The sequence below is a fragment of the Lutra lutra genome, chromosome 1 (assembly GCF_902655055.1).
Source record: "Lutra lutra chromosome 1, mLutLut1.2, whole genome shotgun sequence".
NCBI lineage: Eukaryota > Metazoa > Chordata > Mammalia > Carnivora > Mustelidae > Lutra > Lutra lutra.
The window spans coordinates 46,970,741-46,986,495 of NC_062278.1; positions in this window are offsets into that span (position 1 = coordinate 46,970,741).

The following is a 15,755-nucleotide window of genomic DNA, read 5'->3' on the forward strand; positions in this document are numbered from 1 at the left end:
ACCTTAGATTGTATATAGATAACAATAATATCACTCCTAATGAAAAATGCCTCCATGCAAACTTTGAGAATTCAGTGATAAGGACAGTTCATTATGCTTGGAACCCTTATACAATCTTGTAGGAAAACAAAATATAAAGACAGTTATAGAAAATTGTTAGCAATCTCTTTTTCCTGGATCTCAGTGACAGAAGAAAGTTCTGTGCTTTTCAAAAGAAAAGGAATAACCAATGATGGCATAGTCACATGGATTTATTTTGGTGCCTCATGGAAGTTGGATCAAAAAGAAATAAATTGGTGAAGGTAATATATAATACCTGATGGTGATTACTGGTTGGGAGGTGGAAAATACCCGATAGTTTGGGCAACTACACTTGCCTTGCTAAAAAGAACAAGACAGATTTGTTGTATGGGATATGTTGTTTGGGATATGTCAAAATGTACGTGGTAAAATAAAGTGAGTGAGCATGGGTGTGGAGATATTCCATTTGTTAAGGCAATAGAATAAGAAGATTGAGCTCTACTTACAAAAAATCAGCAGGGAAATCCAAACATGAATGACTGGTCTAAGCTGCATGGCTTTAAGGTGGTGAACAGAGTTTTCTCGGATTACCAGAAACTAGAACATGGTACATGATGATATCAGCAAGAGGCAGGGAGTACAACATTGGAGAGCCAAAGATAAAACTCTGAGGATAATGTGATGCTGTAGTAGAAAGTACCAGGGTTACAGTAAATTGTAAATTGGAATACGTGAGTGTAAGAATAACCTGTAGAAATGTCACCTCTATCTGAGTGTTTTATTGGATTTGATATGTTGTGAGACTGGAGTTTTTTTTTTTTTTAATTTTATCTTATTTTTTTCAGTGTTCCAAGATTCATTGTTTATGCACCACACCCAGTGTTCCATGCAATACTTGCCCTCCACAATACCCACCACCATGCTCACTTAACCTCCCACCCCTCTCTCCTCCAAAACCTTCAGTTTATTTCTCAGAGTCCACAATCTCTCATCGTTCATCTCCCCCTCCAATTTCCCCTAATTCATTTTTACTTCCCTTCTCCTAACGTCTTCCATGTTATTCCTTATGCTCCACAAGTAAAAGAAACCATGATAATTGACTCTCTCTGCTTGACTTATTTCACTCAGCATAATCTCCTCCAGTCTTGTCCATGTTGATACAAAAGTTGGGTATTCATCCTTTCTGATGGCATAATATTCCATTATGAAGGCATAATATTCCATTGTATATATGGACCATATCTTCCTTATCCATTCATCTGTTGAAGGGTATCAAGGCTCTTTCCACAGTTTGGTGATTGTGGCCATTGCTGCTATGAACATTGGGGGCATATGGTTCTTCTTTTCACTACATCTATATCTTTGGGGTAAATTGCAGAGTCATACAAGAGAGACTGGAGGTTTTTGCCATTGCCTGCCAATATCTAATCAGGTCAAGACTGCCTCCATCCATTTCTAATTCTACAGACAAATAGAACCTGTAGAATTGTGCAAACTCTCCTCTGTAGTGAATATTAAACAATATGAGATTAAGAGTCAACAAGGAAATTAAAGAAGAATTGAAAAAATTTATGGAAACAAATGATAATGAAAACACAACGGTTCAGAATCTGTGGGACACAACAAAGGCAGTCCTGAGAGGAAAATATATAGCGGTACAAGCCTTTCTCAAAAAACAAGAAAGATCTCAGGTACACAACCTAACCCTACACCTAAAGGAGCTGGAGAAAGAACAAGAAAGAAACCCTAAACCCAGCAGGAGAAGAGAAATCATAAAGATTAGAGCAGAAATCAATGAAATAGAAACCAAAAAAACAATAGAACAAATCAACGAAACTAGGAGCTGGTTCTTTGAAAGAATTAATAAGATTGATAAACTCCTGGCCAGACTTATCAAAAAGAAAAGAGAAAGGACCCAAATAAATAAAATCATGAATGAAAGAGGAGAGATCACAACGAACACCAAAGAAATACAGACAATTATAAGAACATACTATGAGCAACTCTACGCCAACAAATTGGACAATTTGGAAGAAATGGATGCATTCCTAGAGACATATAAACTACCACAACTGAATCAGGAAGAAATAGAAAGCCTCAACAGACCCATAACCAGTAAGGAGATTGAAACAGCCATCAAAAATCTCCAAACAAGCAAAAGCCCAGGGCCAGACGGCTTCCCGGGGGAATTCTACCAAACATTTAAAGAAGAACTAATTCCTATTCTCCTGAAACTGTTCTAAAAAATAGAAATGGAAGGAAAACTTACAAACTCATTTTATGAGGCCAGCATCACCTTGATCCCCAAACCAGACAAGGATCCCATCAAAAAAGAGAAATACAGACCAATATCCTTGATGAACACAGATGCAAAAATTCTCACCAAAATACTAGCCAATAGGATTCAACAGTACATTAAAAAGATTATTCACCACGACCCAGTGGGTTTTATTCCAGGGCTGCAAGGATGGTTTAACATCCTCAAATCAATCAATGTGATACAACACATTAATAAAAGAAAGAACAAGAACCATATGATACTCTCCATAGATGCTGAAAAAGCATTTGACAAAGTACAGCATCCCTTCCTGATCAAAACTCTTCAAAGTGTAGGGATAGAGGGCACATACCTCAGTATTATCAAAGCCATCTATGAAAAACCCACCACAAATATCATTCTCAATGGAGAAAAACTGAAAGCTTTTCCGCTAAGGTCAGGAACAGGGCAGGGATGTCCACTATCACCACTGCTATTCAACATAGTACTAGAAGTCCTAGCCTCAGCAATCAGACAACAAAAGGAAATTAAAGGCATCCAAATCGGCAAAGAAGAAGTCAAACTATCACTCTTCGCAGATGATATGATACTATATGTGGAAAACCCAAAAGACTCCACTCCAAAACTGCTAGAACTTGTACAGGAATTCAGTAAAGTGTCAGGATATAAAATCAATGCACAGAAATCAGTTGCATTTCTCTACACCAACAACAAGACAGAAGAAAGAGAAATTAAGGAGTCCATCCCATTTGCAATTGCACCCAAAACTATAAGATACCTAGGAATAAACCTAACCAAAGAGACTAAGAATCTATACACAGAAAACTATAAAGTACTCATGAAAGAAATTGAGGAAGACACAAAGAAATGGAAAAATGTTCCATGCTCCTGGATTGGAAGAATAAATATTGTGAAAATGTCTATGCTACCTAAAGCAATCTACACATTTAATGCAATTCCTATCAAAGTACCATCCATTTTTTTCAAAGAAATGGAACAAATAATCCTAAAATTTATATGGAACCAGAAAAGACCTCGAGTAGCCAAAGGAATATTGAAAAAGAAAGCCAAAGTTGATGGCATCACAATTCCGGACTTCAAGCTCTATTACAAAGCTGTCATCATCAAAACAGCATGGTGCTGGCACAAAAACAGACACATAGATCAATGGAACAGAATAGAGAACCCAGAAATAGACCCCCAAATCTATGGTCAACTAATCTTCGACAAAGCAGGAAAGAATGTCCAATGGAAAAAAGACAGCCTCTTCAATAAATGGTGTTGGGAAATTTGGATGGCCACATGCAGAAAAATGAAATTGGACCATTTCCTTACACCACACATGAAAATAGACTCAAAATGGATGAAGGACCTCAGTGTGAGAAAGGAATCCATCAAAGTCCTTGAGGAGAACACAGCAGCAACCTCTTCGACCTCAGCCACAGCAACATCTTCCTAGGAACATTGCCAAAGACAAGGGAAGCAAGGGCAAAAATGAACTATTGGGATTTTATCAAGATCAAAAACTATGGAAAGAACCTAGATGTCCATCAACAGACGAATGGATAAAGAAGATGTGGTATATATACACAATGGAATACTATGCAGCCATCAAAAGAAATGAAATCTTGCCATTTGCGACAACGTGGATGGAACTAGAGGGTATCATGCTTAACAAAATACGTCAATCAGAGAAAGACAACTATCATATGATCTCCCTGATATGAGGAGTGGAGATGCAACATGGGGGGTTAAGGGGTAGGAGAAGAACAAATGAAACAAGATGGGAGTGGGAGGGAGACAAACCATAAATGACTCTTAATTTCACAAAACAATCTGAGGGTTGCTGCGGGGAGGAGGGTTGGGAGAGGGTGGTGGGGTTATGGATATCGGGGAGGGTATGTGCTATGGTGAGTGCTGTGAAGTGTGTAAACCTGGCGATTCACAGACCTGTATCCCTGGGGATAAAAATATATGTTTATAAAATATAAAATAAAAAAAAGACAAACGAAAACTACAAGAAAAAGCAGGAACTATATCATCCTTTTCCCCCATTATTCATTATTACTTAAAATTCTTATAGATATAGAATAGAAGCATTCAATTGTATATGTAATTTTCACTAAGCTAAATTTACCTTTTCCTCCCAGATATATTTTAAGATTACCTTTTCTAGATGTATTACACAAACTAGAGAGTAAGGATAATTTCCCAAAGTATCTTTTCATGCAGTGGGTTAATGTCTACATAATTTACATTATAATTTCAGTTTATTTTTTAAAAGATATTATTTTTTTATTTGAGAGAGAGAGAGAGTGAGACAGAGAGTGAGAGAGAGCATGAAATGGGAGAAGGTCAGAGGGGGAAGCAAACTCCCTCCCCATGGAGCTGGGAGCCCAATGCAGGACTTGATCTCAGGACTCCAGGATCATGACCTGAGCTGAAGGCAGTCACAACCAACTGAGCCACCCAGGCGCCATTAATTTAGGTTTATATGTGAACCACCAAATACTGTATTTCAGCATCAGTGTGAATTTGAGATTAAAATAATGTTTAGGGGTACCTGGGTACTCAGCTGTGTAGTCTGTTTCTCTCTCTCTCCCTTTGCCTCTACTCCTGCTCACATTCTCTCTAAAATAAATAAATCTTTAAAAAAATAAAATAATGTTTGGTAAATAGTATTATGTCAGCTAATATTATGATGTCATAATTAACACTCAATTCTAGTTATTATGTTGCTACAAAAGTTTCCATTTTATTAAAGTCCCATGTATCTTTTTTTTTTTTTTTTTTTTTTACTGATCACTGCATATTTTATCATCTGAGAAACCTATGCCTTACCTTAAGGTCAGGGAAGTTTTGTCCTCTGTATTTTTCTAGAGGTTTTAGAGTTTAAATTTTAACATTTAGCTCTGAGAATTATTCTAATTTGCTTTTTATTTATGGGATAAGTGTTGAGGTTTATTTATTTTCAAACAAATATCCAGTTTTTAAAAATCCTTTTTTTTTGATTTTTGGAAAAGATTATCTTTTTGGATTTTTGGAAAAGATTATCTCTTCTATCATTGAATTACACTGGTACTCTTGAAAAAAATTATCTGACCATATATATCAGTTAGAGTTCTCCAGAGAAGCAGAACCAATAAAGATACTTATTTTAAGCAATTGGTTCTCATGATTGTGGGGACTGGCAAGTCTGAAATTCACAGGGCATGCTGGAAACTCAGGCAGTATTTCTCTATTATAGTCTTGAGGAAGAATTTCTTTATCTCCAGGAAACTTCAGTTTTTGCTCTTAAGACCTTCTACTGACTGGATGAGGCTCACTCAGATTATTTACAGTAATCTCCTTTACTTAAAAGTTGACTGACTGTAAATGTTAATTTGATCTAGAAAATACTTTCACAGCAATATCTAGACTAGCATTTGACTGAACATGACAAGGCTCACTTCATATGTTCTTAGGTGTCACAGCAGTTCTATGCTGCCTCTTGTCTGCTTTCTGAAACAGCTTTTCATATATTTGTCCAGCTTTCTATATGCGTGCAGTGGAAGTTCAAGCTTCACAACAGTTACTTTTTCCCTGGGCAAAACTGAAATATAAGACATTGTTTTCTATCATTTGTTACCTCTGACTAAAATCTCCAAGTACTTTTTTGGCTATGTAATAGAGTCTACATTTATTAGCATACTGTGAAGATCCATAAAGGAACCAAGCAAATATTCTGTATTCTTGCATTAAATATGTAATTTACTTGTTTCTGTGACTTTGGTCCTATTGCTCCCTTCTTTCTCAAATGGAAAACCTTCTTCATCTTTCATTTCTAAAGTGTGTCCTTCAGAAGCACCTGGGTGGCTCAATTAGTTGTGTGTCTGCTTTCAGCTCAGGTCATGAGCTCAGGGTCCTGGGATTGAGCCCCAGGTCGGCTCCCTGCTCATCTGGGAGCCTGCTTCTCCCTTTCCCTCTGCCTCTCCCCCTGCTTGTGCTCTCTCTCTATCTCAAATAAATAAATAATAAAGTGTGTCCAGTAGAATTCTAAGAAGCTTGACCATCCTGAAAGCATTCAGTTGCTTCTTTCAACTTTATTCTTTATTACTCATGCCAAATTAATTAGTTCATTCATTCATTCATGTATTTGTTTACGAAAACTTATTAAACATCTAACAGATAAATTTAGCCAGTTATTATTTTCAAAGAACTTACAGTCTAGAGAAAGAAATGCATTTGTAAAAATTTTGACTGTAATAGAGAATGAAAGTGCCATAAAAGAAGTATAAGGGGGACACCTGGCTAGCTCATTTGGTGGAGTGTACAATTCTTGATCTCAGGGTTGTGAGTCCAGTCTCCATGTTGGATACAGAGATCATTTAAAAATAAAATCCTTTAAAAAATTATAAAGAGGGGGGACGCCTGGGTGGCTCAGTTGGTTAAGCAGCTGCCTTCGGCTCAGGTCATGATCCCAGCGTCCTGGGATCGAGTCCCATGTCGGGCTCCTTGCTCATCGGGGAGCCTGCTTCTCTCTCTGCCTCTGCCTGCCATTCTGTCTGCCTGTGCTTGCTCTCTCTCCCTCTCTCTCTGACAAATAAATAAAAATAATAAAAAAAATCTTTAAAAAAAATTATAAAGAGGGGCACCTGGGTGGCTCAGTGGGTTAAAGCCTCTGGCTTCGGCTCAGGTCATGATTCCAGGGTCCTAGGGTCGGGCCCCACATTGGGCTCTCTTCTCAGCAGGGAGCCTGCTCCCCGCACCCTGCCGCTGCCTGCCTCTCTGCTACTTGTGATCTTTGTCTGTCAAATAAATAAATAAAATCTTAAAAAAATTGAAAAGAAGTACAAGAAATAGAGTTGGTATAAAAGAGATGCAGCTCAAGTCTACTTTATGGTAATAATGGGGGGGGATCATAAATAATTTCCTAGAAGAGATGGCATTGATACAGGACTAGAAGCATATGACTTAGCAAGAGTCCACAAGGCACTCATGCCAGAATGAGGGAGCATAATATGTAAAAATAATGCTCCAAGTTTGAATCTTGTGGTTAAATCTAGCTGAAACAGAAGGTGATGGAAGATGGTGATATCATAGATAATACTGGAGATGTAAGCAGGGATTAAACAATGGAAAACCACTTATGTCATGCTAATGAATTGGATTTATTATAGGCAAAGGAGGTACAACTGAAAGGTGATGAGCAAGATAAAAAAATACATTTTGGAAGTTCATTTCTTGTGATAGCATGAAAAACAGATTGAAACCAGGGTGAGATTAAACACAAAGAGAAAAATAAGGTCATAGATACAAATCATTAAAAATTCTTTTCCCAAATTTCTAGAAATATTGCTCCACTGCATATGTCTGGATTTATATATTGCCATTGAAAGTATCTCATGCCAACCTGATATTCTTTCTTTTGTCTGGAAGCCCAGAGGGTATTTATTCCTTTTATTTTAAAATTTAATAGTTTTAATATACTATGACTCAAACAGATTATTTAATTTTCCAAAGCATATAATGAACTTATTAATAATGCATAAATATATTCTTATTTCTGAAAAGTATTCTTAGATTATAATATTCATGATTCTATTTAATTGATTTATTTTTCTTCTTCAGGGACTCATTACATATATGTTAGATTTTATTTGCATATCAGCTATATCAATAATTTTTTCTCTAATCATTTTTACCTCTTTTTATTTTTGTTTTTCTCCCTTGGCTTGTTTCATAAGTTTTCTGAATGTTTCTCTTATTTATTTATGTGTAAAAGATCACCAAAATTTAGTGACCTACCAACAATCTAATTATTATCTCTCACAATTCTGTGGATTGACCAGGCTCAAATGAGCTGTTATTTTGCTCCATGTAATGTCAGCTGATCTGCAGTAATCTGTAGGCATAATTGTTTTAGATTTTCCAACATGGCTCATTCATAAATCTGTTCCATTGGTGAAGATGGCTAGAACACTGGGATCAGCTGATATATTGGAGTCTTTGGGCCTCTCTCTCTCCATGTGATCTCTCAGGATCCAAAAGTAAAAGCAACTCCTTAGGCTTGAATCTGCACTGCATCACTTTTGCTGCATTCTATTGTTTAAATAGAGTCACTGGGCCAGCCCAGATTCCATGTAGGCGGGACTACACAAGATCATGAGTACTAGGACATGTAGATCATTTTTTGGAAACTGGCTATCACATTCAATTTTTTGCAAAAAAATCTATTTTTCTTGCCACCTTATATATAAGTCTATATCAAAGAATGTTTTTTCTTTAATTCTTTCCTGAATCTGGTCACCTTATTTCAGATCTTAATATTGGTCCATATCAGTTGCTAGTTTAAGAAAAATAATTATAAAAAAAAGAATTTTTTATTTAAATTATTTTTCTTATATATCTGCATATTTAAGGATGTTTAATTTGAGTTTGTATCATGTGATTCTATGTTATAATCATGTTGTCCTGTTTGGGTGTTTTTAGGGGGAAAATGTAGGAATGAATTAATTTTTATATTGTCATAGCTTACTGTGTATATTCTCAGTTGTTTTCTGGTCTTTTGAAGTTATTTTCCCCAGGACCATCACTTATAGGTGTTGACATATGTATAGAATGGGTTTGGTTAGTTTACTAGATTTTTGTAGTTCACCATACCCTTCTTCTGGTGGTCTAAGTAAAATGAAAGTTTCAAATTTCTAGGACTGCATTGGAGGAGAGTTCTAAGTATCTTCTGATTTTGTGATTTTCTCTTTGCTCTTAACTATCAAGTTTCAGGGTGGTTCTTGGTATTTTCTTCACTCAGGATGGAAATTTATATTTTTGGGATTGAATTTATTTGTGTCTGTATGTTCTTTTTTTTCCCCCCTCTTTCTCTCTTTTTCCATGTAGAGTTTCTGTCTTTTCTATAGTCAGGTCCAGGCTCCAGAGTGAATTTTTCGGTATAATTTGCTGCTTATCTGTAAATTAAAGTTCATAGTATTCTATGTTTCCTAGGTATATGGGAGATGTGTTTTATGGCTATTTTTAAAGAGATTTGTTTATTTATTTTAGAGTGCATGCATGTATGCACATGTGAGTCAGGAAGGGGCAGAGGGAGAGAATCCTCAAGCAGACTCCCTGCTGAGCATGGAGCCTCACAGAGGGCACTGCAGAGGGCTCCAACTCACAATGCATGAGATCATGACAGGACCAGAAACCAAGAGAACCAAGAGTCTTTTACTTAACCAACTGAACCACTCAGGTTTCTTTTTATGGATATTTTTGTTTTCTTTTTTTTAATAGTATTTTTTTTTTAATTTGAGGATGTGTGGGAGAGATTTATATTCTTCTGGTTTCCAGTATCTCATGGAAACCCTATGGATGAAAAGGATTAAATTAATTTTTAGGAGCCAACATTAATTATGTTTAGATGACATAGGGCACAAATAAATCAACTAAATCTATTGTATGCCTTTAAAGAAAAAAAAAATTTTCTGGTATGAAGGTGAGTCAAATCCACTTTAAGGGCTCAGGATAGAAGCCACTATATTTTTCTAAATGATAATGATGTTAGGGACATTTTGACCTTCACAGATCTCCATATTTTACTATATATCCTTTAGAGCTTTAGGAACTCCATGCGTTCTTTACTGTTTAAACAGAAATAATGTCAAGTCTTGGGTTTATAATTTCCCAAGTCTGTGTCAACCATGGTGTCCATTCCTAAAGGCCATAGCTGGGCTATAGTACATTTACTTTATTCTTTTCAGAGCTTTTATCTTCATCAATGGAAACTGGATTAAGGAGATGTTGAAATTCTGTTGCTGCCTTAGGAGAATTCTGTACACCTCTTGACTAGTATTTGTCAATCTAGTCTTAAATTCCACAGAAATTAAACTTAGTGTAATGTTAAATACATCAGGCAATGTTAACAAGCAGAGAACTAAATCAATATGGTGATCCTGTTCTTAATGGAGTGGATAATGGTAATTAATAAAACCTGGTATCAATAGGATATTAAAATTTAAGTGAAGGACAAAGAAGTCAAAAATGTTAATGTTCTCTATGACCATAAAAGTTGAGTCCTCAGACAATATGATACTTGGATTCTACAGCAAGACTGATCCATGTCATCTATAAGTTCCATAACTATTTATTCACATTAAACAACATATAAGGCTATCTCTAGTCAGACAGCATGTTTGTTTTGGTTATCACTTTGTAACCATAGAGGATTGGTCCTCTTTAGGGTAACCTTAAGAGGGTGTTAAACAAAGGTAGGGAGGGCACATGTAACACTTGAAAATTTGCATATGTATATACTTAAGGACAAATACACTACTGTCAGATTTCACAGTTACTTATTTAGCTGTCAATATGTATATAACTCTTATTAATGGATTCTTGGAGCATTGAAGACTATAAATTATCGTGTATCCAATAAGGGGAATGAAGATAAATTAGGGATAAAAGATAAAAAACCTTATATCTCTTACTTTGGTGAGCTATAAAACTGAATTTTTTTTTAAAGATTTTATTTATTTATTTGACAGACAGAGATCACAAGTAGGCAGAGAGACAGGCAGAGAGAGAGGAAGGGAAGCAGGCTCCCTGCTGAGCAGAGAGCCTGATGCAGGGCTCGATCCCAGGACCCTGGGATCATGACCTGAGCCGAAGGCAGAGGCTTTAACCCGCTGAGCCACCCAGGTGCCCCTAAAACTGAATTTTTAAGCCTGTTTTTAAATGGCTCAGGAAATGTCAGAGCCAGTCTTTTGGGTTAGTTAACTACCCTCTGAACAGGTTACCTTAGGTCAATATCCAAGGTAGGTAATTAAGTGAGAAGAGACTAGCTCAGGGAAAAGTCACTTGGTCTTGATCTGAGGAGAAACTGGCACAAGGGAGCTCTCCTTTCAGTGCAAATTTATTTAGGGCTCTTAGAGAGTTAAGTATGAAGTCAACAATTATAATGATTGAAATATAGCTTATGTTATGACTTCTGTTATACTAGCCTTGAGAGTGATCATCTTTGCTTCTATGGGGAATAAAAAAGTTTAACAGGGTGCCAAGAGAATGGTAATTATTTGAAATAATGAGGAACTACCTAAGGGAAATTTGTAAAAGTTTGGTGACAGGAAATTAGATAACAGTTTCACTAAATAACTTTCCAATTCTTGTGTGAGGAGCAATGGGCATTATTAGCCGACATTTCCATTACCAATCCCCAAACATCTCTTCTAAATGAGTGCTGGGCTAATAATGAGAGACTTTAAATTGGGATTCAAATTACATAGGGTATTGATTAATTCAATCGTTATTAATATCAACCCTTATTAATCTTGATTCAAATCAGGTCCTTGTCAACTACGGATTCTCACTTGCTTCTTCTTTCCTGAGCTCCATCAATGTCAGCATTCATGGCCCTTTACAACTCAATTATGGAATAAATTGATAGCTATAGTCAACTGGCTTCTACAGTATATTTGGAAATGACCAGTTCTCAATGTTTAATATGCACATATTGTCAAATTCGTATTATTGACTTCAGAAACTTTCTCAATCCTTTTGACCCGCCATTCAAAAATGAACCTCTTCAGAAGATACTTCTGAGAAGCAAGGTAGCAAAAGAATATTTAAAGTGAATATAGCTATAACTTGGTTTGTCAGATTCAGGGAGGAACTATTGTAATGTGTTTTTCTTTATTTCTGCAACTTTCAAAAGAGAACAGAAGAAAAACTAATGAAATAATTACATCACACTTATTCTAGACTGCTGAACATTAAAAAAGATCCCTATGATGTTCCTTTATTTGACCTTGTTTGCTCTATATATTGTTTGCTCTGTAACATTTTTAGTTCACATATCTTCTCCCAGGTATACCAAAGAGAAAAGCAAAAAATCTTGTCCAAAACTTTCTCAACTCTGCTTAGGTAAGTAGTTATTTAGCTTCCTTTACAAAGTATCCTGCATCCACCCTCCGACATCTAAAGATGTTTGGCTAATTTATTCTGCCATGAAATTCCCCTTTTTATCTTCTTAGTAGCTTCCTACAATTCCATATAAATTTTGCTGTCTTCATCCTTTAATTCTTCAACCTATATTTTTTGCTTTCCATAATGTTCTTTTTTGTTGTAGAAAATTTTAATCTTGAGCATTTTACAATTTTTTTCTCCACTCAAATGAACATCATTGTATTCAAGTTATTTTTCTTTGTGCTTCACATTAATTTTAAATTCCTTTAAAGAACATTACATGATGACAATAGCCTCCTGTATCATTTATGAGAGCAGAAATCCTCAGTAACATTTTTTTAGGTTCTACTGATACCCAGCATTTTAAGCCCTCTCCCTCTCCCAGAGGGTGTATATCCCAGCATACTGAGAAGAAGTAGACTAAAAGATTCATTCTAAATTACTTATGGCACAAGGTACATTTCCCAGTTACATATGTACTTTGTTACTCTAATCATAGTTATTTGGATTGTACTGGCTAGATTTTTAGTAGAGTGAATAAAAGGACATAAAACTATTCAGTGAAGTCTGGAAAACTATTTATATGCTTTTTTTTCTATGCCGTTCTCTCCTTTCATAGATTGAGTAAAATGTTTTCTTGGAAGGAAAATGTGCTAAAGTGAATTTCTAGGGAACTACTTTATAAGAATTTACTGAGCTATTTCTTCTTTAAGTAGTCACTAATGGGATTGAGTTGAATATTCTCAAGTGGCACAGCTTACCGTAAGTCTCAGAATATAGAAGACTCATACATAGATATTTAGTGAAGAATGCATATGTTCTTTTTTTTAAAATAATATACATATGTTTTTATGTAATTTTAAAGAATAAACATAAAATTTACACATTTTGAAAACATTTTTACCATATGGGATATACCATATAAAGATCTATTTATTTAGCGAACATTTATATGACATACATTTAAGGCAGTGTTCCAAGTATAGGTATTACCTCATTTAATCATCAGAGAACCTTATAAAGTAGAACAATTTTGTTCTCATTTTACAAATGAGGAAACTGGAGTTTGTGGTAGAAACTGGAAAATGTGAGTAGGAGCATTTCAGGTGCTACCAGTTCACAGGGTATTTTAAAGCTGTATAATCCTCTTACTCATCAGACCCTGGAGATAAGCAGTAATGTAATTAATGAAAAGTATTGGATTTTGTCTTGTTTGCTTTCTTTTACCATACCTTCCTCTAAAAAAATAAGTTGGTGGTTCTCATTTTTTTTTTTAAAGATTTTTTATTTATTTGACAGAGAGAGAGATCACAAGTAGACGGAGAGGCAGGCAGAGAGAGAGAGAGAGGGAAGCAGGCTTCTTGCTGAGCAGAGAGCCCGATGCGGGACTCGATCCCAGGACCCTGAGATCATGACCTGAGCCGAAGGCAGCGGCTTAACCCACTGAGCCACCCAGGCGCCCCGGTGGTTCTCATTTTTGATTGCAAAAAGAATTACCTGGAGCAACTGTAAGAAATAGTAACATCAGGACCCAACAGGTTAAATACGATCAGAATTGTTAAGGGTTAGGCTCAGTATTTTTTCGAGGTTCCCTGCATGGCTCTAATGTCCATCCAGGGTTGAGAATTCTCTATAATGATTGTTGGAATACAATTTTCCGTGGGTCTTAAAGTTTCAAGGAACTGGCACAAAAGCTGAGTAATGCTGTGAGTAATAAAATCCTTTGCCTCTAACCTGGTTGGCTCATATCTTCTGGCAGCATGAACACAGCAGACTAACACCAGTTCTTGACAATAGTTACTTCTTAAAGCTTGAGAAACAAGTTGCTCAAGATTAGGTGATTATAATTAAGTCAGAACTTTTCCTGTTTAATGACTATTGTGACACTTACATCAAAATGGAAATTTCATGGGGGATTTAGCTAAGTTCCTATGGTACCTCTCTTCATTGTTCTGAGTTTTTATGATTAATGAAGCATAGAGTTTTTTTTTTTCTAAAAAAGTAAAAAGTATATTCTTTTACATGAGGGGAGGAGAAAAATCTTCAAATGATTGTAAATAGTAAAAATTGACACAAAATTTAGTTTTCTGAAAGGAAATATGTATAAAAATTGCTAACTGATTTCTGTTCAATCATCAAATAGTCATAGACTATTCAGATAAAGTGAGTGTAGTTCTTTCTGGAATGATTATTTCTTATGCCTTTTCAGAGTTCCTTATTGTAGAAGGTGTTTCATTTTTGTTAAATAGTACTCCATTTTTGTTTATATTATAGTGAAATAAATTAATTCACATCAGTTGAGTTCTTAAAATGTGTCTATTTCCTACTTGTTTATATACACCTATGTAACATTTGCAATTATTTTTATATAACATTAGCAACCTTCAGCTTAAAGGAAGAATTGCAAATGGTAGAGTTTATTCACTTGAGTATATTCTCATATTTTAGTATGCACATATTTAGACTTATTTGATTCATCAGATCTTTGATAGGGTCAGGGTTTCTGCATTGTAATAAACATCTAGGTAATTATGATTCTTATGGATTTTGGATTATGCTTTAAGAAATAATCTACTGCAAATTATTTAAGCAATCCTGGGATAACTGTAATTATAAGTTTTTCATCCTTAAGTCATATTTAAATAATAGTAAATGGCATTTAAACTCCTCCATTAATCAGTCTTCAAAATAAGGGAAGGCAGCTTGCATTTATTCCATTTTTATTTTATTTTATTTTATTTTATTTTATTTTATTTATTTATTTCACTGTCAGACTTTATTGCTACAATTTAAACGTGTCAAATGTTGTAAGGTAAAAACTTAGACTTTTATAGAAACAAGTACACTAGAAATACTGACAGTGTCTCTTTCAAAGATAAAACAACACTGAATCATTTCTCACACTGTAGCTGCTAAATTGTACTCTATGATTCTATCAGTTTTAGTAGTAATTAATATCCCTCAGTAAGGTAGAAGTTTACCTCCCCCTGCACTTTTTTTAATTATCAAAAAGGATTCAAGAATATTTTTCATTTTACATGTTATAGCACCATAAACTTCTTGGCTCCTTAAGTTGTTTCAAATTTTCACAGTAAGATTTCTTTCATGCTGGCCTCTGCATTTTCTTGAAAAGTCTAATGATTTTTGGAAAAATACTTTTCTCTTTTTTATGAACAAGATTTTCCATACTCACTAGATACTAATATTCCTCAAGCATAAAAGTAGTTATTGTTCTATGGAACATCATTTCTTCATGTGAGGAACAGTGTTTAGAAACCAACATCTTGGGGTACCTGGGTGGTTCAGTGGGTTAAACCTCTGCCTTCTGCTCAGGTCATGATCTCAGGGTCCTGGGTTTAAGCCCCCTGTCGGGCTCTCTGCTCAGCGGGACCCTGCTTCCCCCTCTCCCTTTGCCTGCCTCTCTGCCTCCTTGTGATCTCTGTCTGTCAAATAAACAAAATCTTAAAAAAAAAAAAAAAAAGAATCTGGCATCTCATACCAGCACCTGCAGTTTCCATTG